The following is a 6,642-nucleotide window of genomic DNA, read 5'->3' as shown; positions in this document are numbered from 1 at the left end:
TTCGAAGAAAATGGTATATGAATATGCTAGGTTTGCTCAAAAATTGAGGAACCTCGGATCTCGGAACTTTGGAACGCTTCGGAACATAGCTGACCGCGGGGAGCCGGATCACGCGTTAACGGGTGCGCCGCGAAAACGTGAATGGGCGCGATGTTCACGATGCTGTATCTTCCTCAATTTTTAAGCAAACCTAGCATATGTGTACACCATTTTCTTCCAAATTTTGTCAGCTATTCAAAACATTAGCTAAATCCGGGATTTTTTCTCATGCGCAGCAGCTACATAAAAAAAAACCGCAAAAAAAGGCCTTTTTAGGCCATTTTTTCAATGGTGGAAAATGCTCACCAGATACGCGGTAGAAAACTTCAGATTCGGATTCAGCGCCCAATAAAACATAAAGTAAGCCAATAAAATCGCTGTGTAACCAAAATTCCAGGTAGCCTCATTTTTAGCTACCAGGCGCCTGGACTAAAAACGATAATTCCGATAACGGAACTTGGCTGTTTTGAAAACGCCTTCAAATGCGGCGTGATACCTCACGCGTTCCGGAGAGTTCAAATAGTTGTATCATTGCGCCGTAAGTATGTGACGGAAGATTGAAATGGAGATAGCCTCCATGCACGTTGGGTTTGTCGATTTCATTTGACATGTTTGCAGAAGTGAATGCATATCTTAAGTGCGCTTCAGCTGGAATTGTATGTAGCAAATGGTTGGTTTTTCTACGAGGATTAAAAATAAACGAGTGGTACGGAATATAACAAAAGAATTAATATGAACTATGCAAAACAATAATCCGGGTATCGGAACTTGGCTGATTTGAAAACGCCTTCAAATGCGGCGTGATACCTCACGCATTCAGGAGAGTTCAAATAGTTGTATCATTGCGCCTTAGAAATGCGACGGAAGATGACAATTGAAATAGCCTTCATGCACGCTGGCCTTTTCGATTTCCGTTAACATTGTTGCAGTCATGAATGCGCTTAAGTGCGCTTCACCTAGAATTGTATTTAGCAAATGGGTGGTTTTTAAAGGAGGAGTATAATTAAACAAGCGGTTAGAAATGGAAACCAAATAATATGAACTATGCAAATTTTCCAGGTGTCTGGTAAGTCTACCTGGAATTTTGGGTACACAGCGATTTTTTTGGCTTACTTTATGTTTTTTGGGTCGCTGAATCCTAATCTGAAGTTTCCTACCGCGTATCTGGTGAGCATTTTCTGCCATTTTGAAAAAATGGCCTAAAAAGGCCTTTTTTTGCGTTTTTTTTTTTTTAATATAGCGGCTACGCATGAGAAAAAATCCCGGATTTAGCTAATGTTTTGAATAGCTGACAAAATTTCGAAGAAAATGGTATATGAATATGCTAGGTTTGCTCAAAAATTGAGGAACCTCGGATCTCGGAACTTTGGAACGCTTCGGAACATAGCTGACCGCGGGGAGCCGGATCACGCGTTAACGGGTGCGCCGCGAAAACGTGAATGGGCGCGATGTTCACGATGCTGTATCTTCCTCAATTTTTAAGCAAACCTAGCATATGTGTACACCATTTTCTTCCAAATTTTGTCAGCTATTCAAAACATTAGCTAAATCCGGGATTTTTTCTCATGCGCAGCAGCTACATAAAAAAAAACCGCAAAAAAGGCCTTTTTAGGCCATTTTTTCAATGGTGGAAAATGCTCACCAGATACGCGGTAGAAAACTTCAGATTCGGATTCAGCGCCCAATAAAACATAAAGTAAGCCAATAAAATCGCTGTGTAACCAAAATTCCAGGTAGCCTCATTTTTAGCTACCAGGCGCCTGGACTAAAAACGATAATTCCGATAACGGAACTTGGCTGTTTTGAAAACGCCTTCAAATGCGGCGTGATACCTCACGCGTTCCGGAGAGTTCAAATAGTTGTATCATTGCGCCGTAAGTATGTGACGGAAGATTGAAATGGAGATAGCCTCCATGCACGTTGGGTTTGTCGATTTCATTTGACATGTTTGCAGAAGTGAATGCATATCTTAAGTGCGCTTCAGCTGGAATTGTATGTAGCAAATGGTTGGTTTTTCTACGAGTATTAAAAATAAACGAGTGGTACGGAATATAACAAAAGAATTAATATGAACTATGCAAAACAATAATCCGGGTATCGGAACTTGGCTGATTTGAAAACGCCTTCAAATGCGGCGTGATACCTCACGCATTCAGGAGAGTTCAAATAGTTGTATCATTGCGCCTTAGAAATGCGACGGAAGATGACAATTGAAATAGCCTTCATGCACGCTGGCCTTTTCGATTTCCGTTAACATTGTTGCAGTCATGAATGCGCTTAAGTGCGCTTCACCTAGAATTGTATTTAGCAAATGGGTGGTTTTTAAAGGAGGAGTATAATTAAACAAGCGGTTAGAAATGGAAACCAAATAATATGAACTATGCAAATTTTCCAGGTGTCTGGTAAGTCTACCTGGAATTTTGGGTACACAGCGATTTTTTTGGCTTACTTTATGTTTTTTGGGTCGCTGAATCCTAATCTGAAGTTTCCTACCGCGTATCTGGTGAGCATTTTCTGCCATTTTGAAAAAATGGCCTAAAAAGGCCTTTTTTTGCGTTTTTTTTTTTATATATAGCGGCTACGCATGAGAAAAAATCCCGGATTTAGCTAATGTTTTGAATAGCTGACAAAATTTGGAAGAAAATGGTATATGAATATGCTAGGTTTGCTCAAAAATTGAGGAACCTCGGATCTCGGAACTTTGGAACGCTTCGGAACATAGCTGACCGCGGGGAGCCGGATCACGCGTTAACGGGTGCGCCGCGAAAACGTGAATGGGCGCGATGTTCACGATGCTGTATCTTCCTCAATTTTTAAGCAAACCTAGCATATGTATACACCATTTTCTTCCAAATTTTGTCAGCTATTCAAAACATTAGCTAAATCCGGGATTTTTTCTCATGCGCAGCAGCTACATAAAAAAAACCGCAAAAAAAGGCCTTTTTAGGCCATTTTTTCAAAATGGCGGAAAATGCTCACCAGATACGCGGTAGAAAACTTCAGATTCGGATTCAGCGCCCAATAAAACATAAAGTAAGCCAAAAAAATCGCTGTGTACCCAAAATTCCAGGTAGCCTCATTTTTAGCTACCAGGCGCCTGGACTAAAAACGATAATTCCGATAACGGAACTTGGCTGTTTTGAAAACGCCTTCAAATGCGGCGTGATACCTCACGCGTTCCGGAGAGTTCAAATAGTTGTATCATTGCGCCGTAAGTATGTGACGGAAGATTGAAATGGAGATAGCCTCCATGCACGTTGGGTTTGTCGATTTCATTTGACATGTTTGCAGAAGTGAATGCATATCTTAAGTGCGCTTCAGCTGGAATTGTATGTAGCAAATGGTTGGTTTTTCTACGAGGATTAAAAATAAACGAGTGGTACGGAATATAACAAAAGAATTAATATGAACTATGCAAAACAATAATCCGGGTATCGGAACTTGGCTGATTTGAAAACGCCTTCAAATGCGGCGTGATACCTCACGCATTCAGGAGAGTTCAAATAGTTGTATCATTGCGCCTTAGAAATGCGACGGAAGATGACAATTGAAATAGCCTTCATGCACGCTGGCCTTTTCGATTTCCGTTAACATTGTTGCAGTCATGAATGCGCTTAAGTGCGCTTCACCTAGAATTGTATTTAGCAAATGGGTGGTTTTTAAAGGAGGAGTATAATTAAACAAGCGGTTAGAAATGGAAACCAAATAATATGAACTATGCAAATTTTCCAGGTGTCTGGTAAGTCTACCTGGAATTTTGGGTACACAGCGATTTTTTTGGCTTACTTTATGTTTTTTGGGTCGCTGAATCCTAATCTGAAGTTTCCTACCGCGTATCTGGTGAGCATTTTCTGCCATTTTGAAAAAATGGCCTAAAAAGGCCTTTTTTTGCGTTTTTTTTTTTTTTAATATAGCGGCTACGCATGAGAAAAAATCCCGGATTTAGCTAATGTTTTGAATAGCTGACAAAATTTCGAAGAAAATGGTATATGAATATGCTAGGTTTGCTCAAAAATTGAGGAACCTCGGATCTCGGAACTTTGGAACGCTTCGGAACATAGCTGACCGCGGGGAGCCGGATCACGCGTTAACGGGTGCGTCGCGAAAACGTGAATGGGCGCGATGTTCACGATGCTCTACCCAAGTAAAAATGTTCCTTGACTTTTTCCCAAGGAAATCAGAGTCATGGAATTTTCGGACAGAAAATTTTCCATGACTTTGATTTCCGTGGCCGTGATTTCCGTGACCGTGATTTCCGTGACCGTGATTTCCGTGGCCGTGATTTCCGTGGCCGTGATTTCCGTGGCCGTGATTTCCTTGAAGCTAGTTTCTGTGCTGTAGCAAGAAACTAGCTTAAGGTGAAATCACTAGTTATAGAAACCTTTAAGAGAGTTTCTATCTTTGACTGGCTGTAATATGTAATCCAAAGCTGCGAATTCAACATTTTTAGTCTTACATGAAAGTGTAAACCCTTTTTCACATAAATTTTATCTTATCCTTTCAATTTTCATAAACATTTACTTAGGTTGAAAAGGTCGGAAAAGTAATAAATTCCAAAATGAGGGAGTGCCTCAGTTATGGACACCCTGGGTCCCAGCTATAGACATCGTCTCTGCTCCGGTAACAGACACTCCCTTAAAATGTCATTACCTTAAATACAATACTGATTTCTGTGAAAAATTATGGGGAAAGAAACTTTGTACACATTGAAGGTATGATTCAAGAATGATATACTCCATTCAACCGTACTTTTTTGCCATTTTTATCTCAAAAATCTGAACTGCTTTTGAGATTATAAACTCCAGTGTCTGTAACTAGGAATTACACATTTTCAGTATGAGTGACAAGACACCGTTTTTGACTAAGGTTTTTGCTGCATTTAAAATGGACTGATATAAAAATAAACCAATTACAAAGGATTAATGAATTATTGACAAACATTATGGCATAACTAAATGACTTATAGGAAATTACTTATTATCAAATCCTTGAAGCTACGCGCGTGTCTGTCTCTGGTCGCTACCTCATTTTCGGCACCAGTTACAGACACCCCCATTAATTAAAATATTCTGACATCCAAACGACAAATAACCACAAAAACCACTCTATAAACCTCCCTCAACAAATAGTAGTATCAAAGTTACCTCAAAAGTAATAATGTATATCCATTTTTACTTCATTTCTAAACAGAGTTTCTTAACTGAACTGCTAAGAAATTAGTCGTTTTACAACATTTTAGAACGGCCAATTTAAAAGTATTCTTTTGCAATTTTAAATTCATAACAAATCCCTGCTTTGTACATCAAAATGCTCTTCAGAATGTCAATAATCTACTAAAAATATTAAAAAGCTCCTAGTTGTCTTCAAATTTTTATGTTTTTAATGTATATGAGAAGATATCTGTCACTGGTCCTATTTTTTGGGGTGTCTATAACTGGTGACTTTACCTTACATGGTTTACCAAACCAACAAACCGAAGGAAAAAAATGCAGGATTGATTCAATTTCAAGGGCATTTTTTGCATTTTACTTCATTTATTGACGGTTTCCCGTGACAAAATTGCATGCAAAAGGAAGATATAATGGGCATGACTCACCAAATTCAACTGATCCTTCATCAAAAATAAAACCTGTATAAGACACCAATGATGCTATTTACGCACACTTCACCACAGCGCACTCACTTTCATTTATTTTCTCATTAAGATTAGAGCAATGCATGTTAAAGGTAACTAATTGAACTTCACACCACTTCAAATTTTTTAACACATTTTCGGTCACACATAAAATTTTTAGGGAAACTGTTGGTAGGTACTATGTTTATTTTCTCTGAATACACTGCAACTTCTTTTGATGATGTTGTTTTGAGGCGATTCATGGTGAATTTCTCAAAACCAGATGATTTTTAGTCGCTGCTAATTTCCTATCGGATGACTGCTCAGATGAGAAACTGACAGCCATGTCATAGAATAGTAGCCGCTTTCTTAATCCAGAATGTAAGAAATCCAGAAAGAGGGAGCAAGCTGGAGTGCAGGAAGCCCTTCAAAAACCTGAAAAACAGACAAATAAACAGCATTATACAAGGCATGGTGACAGTTCAATGAGGTGACTTGTGATTGTTTAGCTCTTAGATTTTATTCATACTTGACATGCAAATTTTATCCGTTGAAAAAAAAAATTACCTAGATCTCAAGCTGTTTCATTTAAGTAGAACGAAATTTTAAAATAATCATAAAATTGCAGTTCTTTCAAGAACTACAAATCGGTGTAACTTCTCAATTGTTGATACCAGAGAATTTTTCTTAAAAATTAGATTTTTTTCACAGCTCTCTTGAAACTGAGGATTTGAATTTTGTGCCCTGTCTAATGTAAAAAACAGGTACTTACTTAAGTGAAGTACAGGTAAGAGGAACACTTACCAAAACTGAGTTGCCAACAATTTATTTTCAACCAGTTTCAGCAAATATTTAAACTGAGAAAAAGTAGGCATCTGAAATCGGACTTAAATTATCTTCTTTTCTTCCCCTCCAATCAAACACAACAATTGAAATTGTTACATCATTAACACATATCTCTTTGAAAATTGACCTTATAAGTTCCCAAA

Source organism: Bemisia tabaci, chromosome 4, assembly GCF_918797505.1.
Source record: "Bemisia tabaci chromosome 4, PGI_BMITA_v3".
Lineage (NCBI taxonomy): Eukaryota > Metazoa > Arthropoda > Insecta > Hemiptera > Aleyrodidae > Bemisia > Bemisia tabaci.
Note: the sequence above shows the minus strand (reverse complement) of the source record.